This window comes from Rhea americana, unplaced genomic scaffold (genome assembly GCF_003343005.1).
Source record: "Rhea americana isolate MKP2758 unplaced genomic scaffold, rheAme1 scaffold_245, whole genome shotgun sequence".
NCBI lineage: Eukaryota > Metazoa > Chordata > Aves > Rheiformes > Rheidae > Rhea > Rhea americana.
Window position 1 is genome coordinate 1,097,620 of NW_028186363.1, and position 13,071 is coordinate 1,110,690.

Genomic DNA, 13,071 nt, shown 5'->3' on the forward strand with positions numbered 1-13,071 from the left:
GTGAGGGGAGAAGAGGAAAGACACAGYAGAGAAGGGCAAATGAGCCGGATAACACACAAGTCATCATCAGTGCTGATTAAAACTGTAATATCAAGATGAGATGAAAACTCCTTTTTACTGATGTTAATAAAGGTCATCTTAAAGCCATAAAACTGAAAGAGACAAAGGAAGTCAAATAAATCCTGGCAGACTCTAAGGAATTACATTATTGGAAATCCTTAAAAAGACCTCTCTCAAAGACACCTTTGGAACATTCCCTCTCTAGCTGACTAGCTCATATGTAACTGGATATATCTAAGTACCTATGTGTCTGAAACTAAAACCTATCAGCCTGCTTTCTGAAGTTTATGAGATAACTCAAATCAGACTGGAGTAGGGCCTGAAAAAATTCTATCTTYGAGCTAAGGGAATCAAGAGCAGTTGTGATGAGGTGGGAATCCACAAATCACAAGAGCATGAGTAGAAAAAGATAAAGGATAGTAATTTTATCAGGTCATGATCTGAATCTTACTTAATTTAAAATTAAGAAAAAAAAGTTTTGTAAAGACATGCCAGTTTACAATAGAGTGACACAGATGTTTTGAAAGTTAAGTCATCGATTATATAAAATATTTGCACTATATTGCTTAATCCTTCTCTTACTCTTTAGTCAGTTATTTAATTGATTCTGAATTCAGCTTACATATAACTCAACAACTACACCTTTGGTCTACCAAAAGAAAGGTAGTCTTCTGGACAAATGAAGGCTTATTAACGCTGGTTAAGGTCAACTGCATTGAAATAGCTAAATAAAGGGGTTGTGTTTCCTTGCTAAAGCTAGAAATAAGACACATCACACAGCTATGAAGCCTCTTCTGACTCAAGCAGTCATGAACTTCAGCTGGAACTGCAGTCTCAAAAACTTTGTATTTCTGCTGAAATCCCTCCACTCTCTCAGTTTTCCTTTCAGGAACAAACCATTCTATGCAGAACAATGATTCCTTGTGCAATATCTATAATAAAATAATGGCTAGAAGCATCAATGAGATCTATATTTCAGTCTGAGAAACCTTGCAACATTATCAAATTTGCCTAGGGACAGATAGAGCAAAAAATCGTGCAAATGTGTTCAAAGGGATCATAAATCAGATACAAACGAAAACACACTTGGAAGAAGAAGGCTTTCATGAAAGGGCTAAATCTGGGATTTTGATTAAAATAGCTGTGGTATTCTAAATATTAAAGTYAGCTGGTCTTTGCCAAGCTGGGATTTGTAGTATTAGTGAAAGTGCTACCATGTAACTCCATGAACTGCCTCAGTTCTACACAACATAATGTAAAGGCTTCGGAGACGCCAGCCTGTGCGCACAGTGGGTGGAAGAGACTGTCTGCCAACAGTAYGCCCATACAGGGGAATGATTCATCAACTCCTTGCTGTTTTAATGAGGRCAGCATCATCAATAATAAAATGGTAAGCCAAATCCTCACATAGGTCCGTTTTGTCCCGCCCCAGACTGGGACACCCTCCTTTTTTGAAAGGGCGCAGTTAGCTCCTCCCTTTCAGTAACTGTGCAGTTCAAAAAGTACCCCAGATGGGCTCACGGAGAAATCCAAGTATCCCAAATGCTCAAATTCAGAAGTGTCTGATAACGAAACCTTGATTAGTCACAAGCCCCAATAGCAACATATCTCGAAGTGCCACCTCCATCCTTACTTCTGATTTCTTCCACACTTTCCAGTGGCAGTAACAGGATAGCCCAGACTCCTCAAATTCACCAGCCCCTTGACTGGAATGTACTGTAAGCTACAGGGAGTTTAAATGCTAAGATAGATAATTAACTTGTTGACTTAATGGTGGTTTAAGAGCTCATCTATCCTAGCGCTATTTACACCAAAATTTTAATCTCAGAGACACCAGCTAAGGGACAGCAGTGACAGAATCATGTAGTCAGAAGCCTTTGGCGTGTATCTGTTCTGCCAATATATGACAGTCAAATACTAGCTGAGATAAACATCCACCCTTCTGATCTTTGATAACTCTGAACTATCAAGAGAGACAGGATGAGATCTACCTGAAGAAAACTACCCAGTATTTCCCACCTCTGAGACCTCTTGAGTTTTCTTCTGAGATATTGCATACTGATCACATACTGCCAATCAGATTAGCATGTGTCTGATCCATTTGTGACAATTTCTGTATTCCATCGTTTTTCATTTGTAATTTGATATTAGATATACACCTCTTTTCACTTCTCCTGTATTTATCTTCTTAATGCTTCCCTTCCTCTCCTACATTCATTTATGGCTCCTCATCACCATGTATTTTGAAAGCAATTTTTCTCTATAATGACCTAAGCCAGATATTTGTACTTCTWTGCATTGGAATATAGTATTTTCTATGAATTAAACACTAATTAAAGAACTTGTTTTTATTGGCAGYTTTTTCTCTAATACGCAACCTTCTATGGTGGCATTTATGTTAAATATTTAAGAAACTTTGTACCTATTGAGAACTGGAAAAGATATACTGACTTAAGAACTTTAAGAGTCACTTTGATCTCTGATGGCTAATCTTCATTGGATCTCCTGATATATAAGTCCCATAATAAATTTGTCTATGTTTACTCACTTGTCTATGTGTACTTGAAATATATTAATACTTAAAATAGATCAATACTTAAAAAAAAAAACAAAAAAACTGCCAAGTGAGGCCAAAAATTGTACGAAGCAATTAAAAATGAATTGTTCCATCAGTTGCTCTGATTTTCTACACTACAGTGCTATAATGCCTGTGGGAGAATTACATTTACTTTTTACATACTGTTCTCTTTTCAGACTGATTACAATAGAAACCGGTTTCTTTTTAGAAGAAAAATCTTTTAGCAGATTTCTTTATTAGAATGATTTGGAGGTAAGAAGCATATTGTATATTCCTTCTTTGAAATAAATTCTGAAAAAACAWCTGAGTTATCTTTCTGAAATTCCAAGGAATTTGAACAGATAGCAAAACATACCAAATGTACATTTCCACTCTCCCCATCTCACTCTAAAATAATTTTCTGAGAAAATAAATAACCTGTTTTTGCATTACTTAGTACARACAGATGCAAGTTCTCCACTACTGTAATAATCTTTTGGTTCATTTTCCTGGTATGCATTTTATGTTCAGTACAGTAATTGTAACATGCTACTTTGAAAACTGTTTATTCCTAAATGAACTATTGCAAAAAAAAAAAAAAAAAAAAAAAGAGAGAGAGAGAGAAAGAGAGAGAGGAAAAAAAAAGAAAATATGAGTGTGGAATAGTATTTGAAAGCCCTTACAAATTGTTGGACGTACATCATGCTTCACACACTGCAAATCTTGGCTGCAGAAATGGAAACCATTAGCAAAACATTAGAACAAAGCTGGAAACTACTTATTATCAGTTTGCCACTGTCTTCAGATTTAATGCAGTATTTGGCTGAAAACGTTCTTTAAAAATCCCCAATATAAGTGAAAATATTTACAAAATAGAATGTCTCTCACTTAATGCCTATTGGGCAATAGTCTTTTAAAACTCCACAGACACTTGTAAATCTATCAAAAGAATCACTGCCCATAAACAAACTTTCACGTAAAGAGCATTTCAGTGTCAATCAGACATGAACTGGAATTTTTTAAGCATCATTTTTAAAATAAACGCAAAACCAGAAATAGTTTAATGTTGGTAACAGTAAATTGCTAACCATTTGCTCACTAGGACCTACCAGTAGCATTTACAAGAATCATCCTGATAATGAAACCAAGTATCAACACCACGAATTCCTATAAACCTGTCACTGCCCCTATCCCTCATGAGTTAGCAACAGCGGAAGCTGCTAACAACCACCACTCCTCCTCTCTGCTCAGACTCTGGCAGGTTACATCGCCAGTCCTGCTACTTTATTTTTCTTCTTATAATGCAGGCTTAGCTTTTGCAGGAGAGTTACCATGTTATCTCATCTTTATTACAAAGGAGATTTGAAACTAGACCTCAAATGAGTTCACTGTACCACTAAAATACCCTAAATTTCTGTATAAGACGAGCAGAAGCTTTCAGTGCAGAAGTCAGTCACACACACTATTGGGGACAATATACAATAACCAGGATGTAATAAACTCCAGCAAAAGACGCGTAAATTTAAATTAACAAGCACTACATAACTTCCTCATGATTTGTTTCGTTTTGTTCTGCTGTTTTACTTTTTCTTACTTGCAAATAACTTTCCAAACATACTAAATACAAAATTACAGGAGATGCACACCAAAAGACATACTTATCCATTGGAATTGTTGTACCACTTGGTTATAGTCTCCTGTTATTGTGTACATCTATATTTACAAAGCACTATTACTGCAGGCATGCACATAAGAACATTAAACCTTGTTACAACACATTATAACTATGCTATCCACAACTCCTTTGCTTATTCATAATTCTGTAACAAAACTTCTTTTTAGGTTGAATTTCAAAAAAATGTGGAGAAGGAGGGGGGAGATGCAGTTTGAGTAAAACACAAGAATTCTGACGACTTCTAACTTGAAGCATTTATCTTACTGTCCCRGGATAATTTCAGAGAAAGCTTTTTTATTTGTTGTTTTTGCATTCGCACTGACAACCTGTACACATATCAATGGCGGCAACATACAGACTTGTGTGCTAAYACCGCAGCTTGAGCTGGGTGGTGTCAACCACCTTGGCCACTACCGAAAACGGGACCGTTTTGTCTCGTCTAGCAACATCAACTAACAGAGAAGCCCTTGCACCAAATACAGATGGGAGAATGCTGCAAAGTGCGGTGAGTTTTTCTGAGACAAGAGGATCTGAGAGAAATATAGAAGGGGAACAAGTTGTGCTGATTCTCTGTATTCTCAAGCTTTATTTTTATAGTCTTAAATAAAGGTCAACAATTTGAAGTGAAAAAAATGTTGACACATATAAAACTAAATTCGCTGTTCCAACTGTTAATGGTTTGCATAGTTACAGATCCATGCAAAGTTATTTTCAGTTAATTCAGTACAAGAAATGTGCTTCTATGAAAAAATATTTTCTTCACTCATAAGTAACTCAGTTTTCTTATAAAAAAGGATAGGAGCCAAAAAGTAAACGTGAAGCAGACTGATCCTTGTCTGCTTGAATACATTGTCTTCCTGTGACACACAGAAAGAAATATCTTCTTAGGTGTTCTTGGCAATAATTCTCAGGTATAAATGAGATGGAAATAGTTTTCAGTGATAAATCTTAAGCTGAGCAAAGTGTAATAATTGAATTAGTGACATACAAAACACACGGTAAAGTTCACCTGTTCTAATGGAGTTTTAATGGAAGACCAGAGTAGATCTTCACAGTTTTTCCAAGTTTTATTAGGTATTCCGACTTTGCTTTTCAGATTTGAGATTTGTGAGTTTTCACTTGTTGTTGTTATTGCTTATGTTTACCAACATTACAAACCTTTACAGTGTGCAATGATATGCAGAGGAAATGTCAGGTCTATATTAACTTCAAATAAACTAAAAATAAAAGTTTTTTTTTTGACAAAGCGTATCAACCTTTTATATGAATCATTTAAAATCCTTTCTGTTAAGATTATTGCCTAAAAATAAATTTAACAAAATGAAGAAAGATTGCTASTAGAAATAAATATTTTTCACGCCATAGCAACATATCTAAGACTCTGCTTAATGTATTGCGAAATGGTAGTTTACATTCAGTGCACGATTCAGCATGAAAACAAAGCAAAGGAAGGACCAGCACATATAAATGAATATAATAAATAAACCCTCATAATTTTCCAGTCAAGTCTTTATAAGATTCCTTAAGGGATTCCAGCACACAATATTAGGAGCAAGTTTTGCTTTGCCATCAAGATCCAAACATACAAAACTCTGCACATCATTAGGATTTGTCAAGAGTGTAGAAACGTGGGCTAACAGAACCTGGTGAGAAAATTACACTTCTCTCTGACCAGTATAGCAAATGTCTACTCAGAAACTGAAGTGTATTTCACGGCTCATTTAGAGCAAGATGAGATTTTTAAGAAGAAATACAGTATTTTTAATCCAGATGAGCTAAGCTTTTTCCAGTGATAGAAAAAATAAAAAATAAAGACCTTGCAGGCCCACAAACAAATTATTAATTAGAGGACCTAAGAGTGATCAGATAGAAGAGAATTACCAAGCAATGTCTGAAACAGTATATGTATGAGCTAAAACTGTAGAGGCAGAAGTGATCTCAAGTTTCTCTCTGCAGTGCTGGATCTCCGATTTTCTGTGCAAGACAGATCGTGAAGTTACACCAAATTAATTCTTCTCTTAAGCTTTTAGCTTTGATTCAGCTAGACCATTCCTCTTGTTTTTAAAACGATGTGAATTTTTAAACGCTCTACAATATTCACAGGAACACTGTTCTAAGAGTTAATTATTCTCACTATTGCAAATTTGCATCCTATTGTCTCCATTTACAGAAATTGAAAGTAGTTACACAGGTACTTTCAATTTTTGACCACGGACAGCGTACATACCATCCATAGCCTCAATTCTAGCAGAGATCTGCATTTTCTCTGATTGTGTACTCCCTCAGAGAGAAAAAGCTGATAGCCCAATAAATATAAAGTAACTGGTCCTCCCAACTCCAGTATTATATACTGTCCAAACTGCATAATTCATTATCCATCACACATTAATATGGGCAATATTTCTCGCACTCCCAGATTTATACTACATAGTAATGCAGTGTAGGTACATGCACAGTTAGTTATATGTAGTATAGTTAAGTACTTAGTGCTTAACATATATACAAAAGGAGAATCTGAAAATTGCACAGAAAATCTTAAATTTGGTATTTCCAAGATTCACTTTAGAAAAAAGTAATGATTACTATTTGCATAATGATTTTAATATGAAATTTCCAATGGAAAAATATAGAGGAAAAAATAAACAGCGTGCTACTGGTTAACTAATAGAAAACTTTTTCCCTGACCTGTGTGCACACATGCAGACATCTGCTTCCATGGAATAAACTCCTTTAAAAAATCATTCCTTTACTTGTCCACTATCTTTCTAAATCTTATTAAAGTATCCTATACTATTCTGTATTATCACAAACAAAAAAATTCAATGGAATTTTTAGAAACGATCAGTTTAGGAGAATTTCCAGTTAATGTATTCACATATGAACATTACCAACGGAGTACTGTCAAAATGGCAGTTTTATTATACAATAGATTCTAGTGCACATACACAAATGTACTTTCTAATGCCTGTGTTGCATCTTTGCCAAACAAAAACAAACTGAAACGTGTCTCATCCTGCTGAGGCATGTGACTATTCAAAAAGAAGTCAGAAAGTTTTGAGGAGAAAAAGAAAGTCATTTTATTAACTACTGAAAACAAAATAATTGTTCCTGCACGAGGCTGGCTCTTCTGCTCTTTCTCCTCCATATCTCTGCATTGCCTCAAAATAAAACATAAATGTTGGACAGCAAAAATATAGCGATAGTCACATTTATGTTCACGTCTATAGAAATAGCATGCAACTATTTGGCTCCTCATGTTCTGTTACCAGGTTTAATTTAACCTTAATTCTTAAGGTTAATTTTAAAACTCAAAGCTATTATTGATATGAAGAATATTAAAGTGACTAATACCTGGAAACACCCAACTTACCTGTTCATGCTACAAAAACTTTTCCAGAACGTGCAAGGGACTCGGACATCTAAATGACACTTTTGAAGTGGCTTATATTATTTCAAATAAGGCAGACTAAGGCTTCAATTTGTTGAAAATATTTTTGAAAAGTGCCTTTGATACTTCTTAAAAATCTGCCTCCTGCAKTGAATAAGCAATCACCTTTTGTTGAAACTACTGATCTAACAAATTATTTAGAAAGAAAGCGAACATTCAAAGTGATTTAAGGCTTAGAATATTCACAAAGTAATTTGGTAACTTTACTATCTATAGAACAAACCAAGCAACAGGAGAACCTTCCCAATATTGTAATACTTGCCCTATTAATAATTATTTTGTCATGATTATAACACTACTCTTACATAACGCTCTTCTACAAAACAGAATTTAGCTAAAGCCTACAATATTCTAAATGAACTAAATGTATATGTATGATCCCATCTGAATAATTCGTAACATATTCAATTAATTTCTTCATTTCTGCTTACATAGAAGTCAAAAGCTGGAAATGTCTTGATTCTTTAATTGAAAATATTGATTAATTTCTACAGCAAAACTTGTTTATAGATCATTAGTGGACATTTTGTTGCAAAAATCTCTGACCATCCCATGTCTTGTTGGATATATATGCATATAAAAGTTTCAATTTTTTTTTGCAAATAATACTTGTTAAACTTTTCTGTCTCTGTAGATTTTCCTATCGGTAAACACATTCCCTTACAATTTTTGATAAAAACAAATGTTCTGCAGAGATTAAATCAGGAAAATCAGAGAGTTTTAGTCATATGAATGGCATGAACTGATTATTTTTCTTTTTGAAATTCTCTCCTTGGATTTATTTAGAGTAACAGTGTCTGTAAGAATCAAGGATTAATGACTCTTTTCAATTTCTACCTTCCTCTTCTCATTTCTAAATTCTCTTCTATCCACGTCCTAGTTTTGTAGCACAAATACACTCTGCAATATAACATGTTACAGACCTCCCCGGGGAGGCACTGAATGAGAGCGGTGTAGCTGTAATAGTATAGTATTATCTCCAGTCTAGTCAGTCCTGCTAAGAGCCAGTGTTCATCAGCTATGGTGCCTGTACCGGTCTGGCAAAACCACGCTAGTCACATCCAGGGAACTGAATTTGCTTCTCGGAAATGATGCTGCAGAGCTTTCAACTACCTGATGAAGAGCTACAGAGAARACAGAGTCAGACTCTTCTTGGAGGTGCACAGCTTAAGGACAAGGAGCAATAGTCAGAAGTTGCAGCACAGAAATAAGGAAAAAACTTCATGACAGTGATTCAGCACAGCAAAAGTTGCCAAAAGAGGTTTTGTAATCTCCACCCTGAGATTCAAAATTCGGCAGGATAAGGCCCCATCCAACCTGACCTAGTTGCCCCTGTTCAAAGGCTTTGGACCAGATGACCYCTAGAGGTACCTTCCAACATACATTACTGTATGACTTTAAGATATCTGTAATGCTTCTGTATGAAAAACAATGTGAAATAATGTAATTTCCCCCCTTTTAGTACATAATTTTACCTACTTACCTTTTAATCTTTTTTTTTTTTTTTTTTTTTTTTTTTTTTATAAATTTTATTTTTTTTTAATAGCTGAACTATACAATGTTGCAATTTGGGATGTCATAAACTGATGTTCTGCACCGGTGAATTACGTAAAGGTGGGAAACTTATGGGTAAAACAATATTTCTGCAAGAGACAGATCTGTCAACAATTAGAYTAAGAAAGCCCTAAACCCAAACCAAGGATCTTGGGAGTTACTGAAATTCAACCGATTATTAAAAGGCAACTAATTTAAAAGATACATTCTGTATTAAATATATTTTTAGAATTCAGATTCACTATATCTTATCCTCAGGCTAGAAAAATGASTAATAAGTCTCACTAACAGCTCTAAAATCTAAAAGGCTTCGTCATTTTAATGTACACAAAGGTTATTCTTTCACAACAGAACTGTATTTATACCGGACACAGAGCAAGGATACTTTTGGGGRAGAATGGGGAGAATATTCCTTAAACTACAAATTCTGAATTTTTTTTCACAGTACAACATTTTGTAAGGATAGTTGCATTCTCTATCAYAGAAAGATCTTTAATAGTTTCTCTGCAAAGCTCTAGCACATAATAATGACATCAGAACTTTTTCTGCACCTTTGCATACCATGAAGAACCCTAATTAAGAGAAGGACAAAATATGCCACTCACCTAACAGTCTATTACATTATTCATTTTTTGTACCATCAACTTTCTCCTGTACTCTTTGCCATCTTGACTACATGTCTTGGGAATAGAGATTTTTTTTGAGATCTTGGGAACAGAGATTTTCTACTACTTTATATTTGTGTATTGCATGGGGACAAAGGGCCCATCCTCAGCCATCGTCTTAATAAACATAAAAAAGGATTGTGTAGTTAAGAAATAGTTGTATACCCTTTACGGGGTATTAAAATTTAACTGATATGATATACTGTTAAGAAAATAAGTGAAAATGTGAAAATTTAATGACACAGTATTATACAACTCTAATATAGCTTAAGGATTCTACTGCTTTGTCTCTGGGTAGTAGAATTCAATCTTGGGTACACTGAGACAACACACATACACACATATACCACGGGCTGGGTCATTCCTGAGACCTGTTTATATCCAAAAAGTTTTTTTTTCTATTTTAGAGGAAGTTATTTCTTTTCAATCACCAATATCTGTGTGTATACACATACACCCACATATGCACTCATACACAGTTAAGTTCGGTGAAGTTTAAAACACTGAAACATTATTAGTATGAAAATTGCAGTTAATATCTGTACTGCCAGCTGTGAAAGAAGGTGAAAGCAAAAACTATGTGATTTTTCAACAGGATTAGAATGTCAAAAGCTCATAGGAAATGTAAGTAATTATAAGTAACAAAGTTTGGGCTCTTGAAAGTATTTAGAATGGGCCTAGCTTGGTTTCTATTTTTCATCATTCAATAAATACCTTTGCTTCTTCAGCTGTCATAGTCAAGAATACTATAAAGTTGCAATGATTAGGAACATCACAGTAAATGATACAAGGAATAGACTGATGCCTTCTCTTGACTACTGTTCATGGAGTAATAGCCTAACATTTTATGAACTGTATTGCAGGGAAAAGCAATGAGTACGACATAGAGGGGAAACAATCTCCAGTGTAGCTAATTTTAAATAATTTAGATTGTTCACCTTTGGTGGGAGATGAATAAGAAGGCTCATAATAAAACGTATACAAGTCTATCAGGCTTTGGTAAAGGGCTTTCTTTTTAAAAATCTTCATATGATTACGCCTTTCAAAAGTTCCCAAAAGTATCCCCACTTATTCTGTGGGAATACAAATCTAGTAGCACTGTCAGGAACAGACGGAAGAAAAATCTTATTTGGTCCTGGGGAAAGGAAAAAGTGGAAATCATTGCCCTAGAGAAGAAATAAGGAATGTAATGATCTTAAACTATTAATGCAAAGAAAAAAATTCTTTTTTTAAAAAAAAAAAAAAAAAAAAAAGAAAAAAAAAGAAAGATTAATTGGAAAGTTAATGCCTGTCAAATGAATAAAGATATTTGCTCATGCTACCATGTAATAGTTGAAAGTCTTGAAAACAAATGACTATACAGACCTGCAGTGAAATTTTGGGCTTCCAGAAAACATTTTTTTCCTATGACTTTAAAGTAGAAGCAGATTTTGCCCTTAAAATTGCCATTTCATTACCTAATAGTGTATCCTTTAATACTTCTGCCCCCTTAAAAGCCTACATTAAATGCATATTTTTGTTTATCATCATCTTTAACCTAAAAATGCTCAYGACTGCAAAGACTATGCTGGAATGCGTGTTAAAAACCTGTTGGATTAAAGTTCTCCGAAAGTTTGTTTTAATTTTTGAGCCAAACTTCAGCTGACACTGCCCCTTTAAAGTCCAGCCTGAAAGACCTCCAAATAGCAAATTGCATGGAACTCAATCTGTTTATCTGAACAGGATGAAAGGGGCTGTGCTCCATCTAGATTTGAACTCTTGGTTCCACAGTGTCTAGGTATTTCAAACCAGAGCTTTACACCATTAAGACATGCCCCTCTGGAATGGTAGCTCAATCTTTCCTATTTTAATATCCATGATAGAAAGATAAATGAATGCCTTGAGAAACTAGTGAAAAAATATTCTAAAATAGTAAATAGGTACTCTTACGAAACGTTTCTACCAGAATTGTCATTTCAGGTGGAATAGATGACACTTTTTTTTTTTTTTAATCATTCTGTTCGATTCTCAGAAAAAAAAAGATTTGACAAAAATAAGTCACTAACAGGAACATCAGTCCGTTCCCTAGTGGCACATGAGAAAATCCCTCCTTCATTTATTACCTGGGTYGCATCCCACTTGCAGGGTAATCTGCTTACGACTACCTTAGCCAACCAAACTGTAAAATAAATCCAATGTACCCTATAACACAGGCAGCTCCAGTTAATATTGTTCAAATTATTCACATCTGAAGGGCCGCGCCTGTCTGGATAGCTGGGCCCGACGCTTCCCTGGACTTGCTTTCTGCTAGTCACATCTGTTTCAGCTTTAGACTTTCACTGGTATTCTGCCAGCAGCCACAACTTTTTAATGGCTACAATAAACTACAGAGACTCATCAAATCTTTGTTGTACGTGTTAAAATTATATCCCCTTCAATTAAGATTTTTATTTAAAAATAAACTACAGCATTATCTATAGAGAAGAACGTGAAAGGCAATATTTGAAAGAGATGCAACATCTTTATACGACGGATTCATTGTTTAAACGTAAGAAATTAATTACAGCTATGATTGTTCAAATTCTGCTGTATATTTCCGCATGATAAAATATCAACATCTGAAAACATTTCCACAACCTTTTTTGTTTCAAATCTTTGTTGTCGTTAACTTTAAATGTTAATTGGTTTTGCTGCGTTTCAAATACATGTACAAGAAAGTATTATATACAAGCTCAACATAACTTTTTTCTACGTTTTCTATAAATATCTAAAAAAATAACGTAAAAACTGAAATCAGTGATTATAAAACAGTTGTGGTTATTATTTACAAAGTTAGGTAAAGTGCATTAGCTTTTCCTTTTTTTTTTTTCCCTCTCTCTCCCCCTTTGCAGTGTAGAACAAAAATGATTTGAATGTCAAAGCCTCTGTAGAGATTCTGCAAGACTAAGATGTATAACAGCAGGACTACACGGTGAAAAAGTACGAGATCAAACACAGATCATGTTTCTGCACAAACGAGCCTAAGAGAGGGCAGGCCAAGGGTTTTACAGGGCCACGCGATGAGAGGAGATAGAGCACTCGCTCATGCCCGGGTCGAACAAACAACAACCGATACTTTCCTACCACTGTTAAC

The 13,071-nt window shown here is 34.8% G+C and overlaps 1 protein-coding gene across 1 annotated transcript in view; it reads right to left on the bottom strand.

Moving 5' to 3' along the window:
- The window catches only part of FMN1 (formin 1), a 142,976-nt gene that overhangs the window by 42,839 nt on the left and 87,066 nt on the right, over positions 1–13,071 (bottom strand). The window lies entirely within an intron of this gene.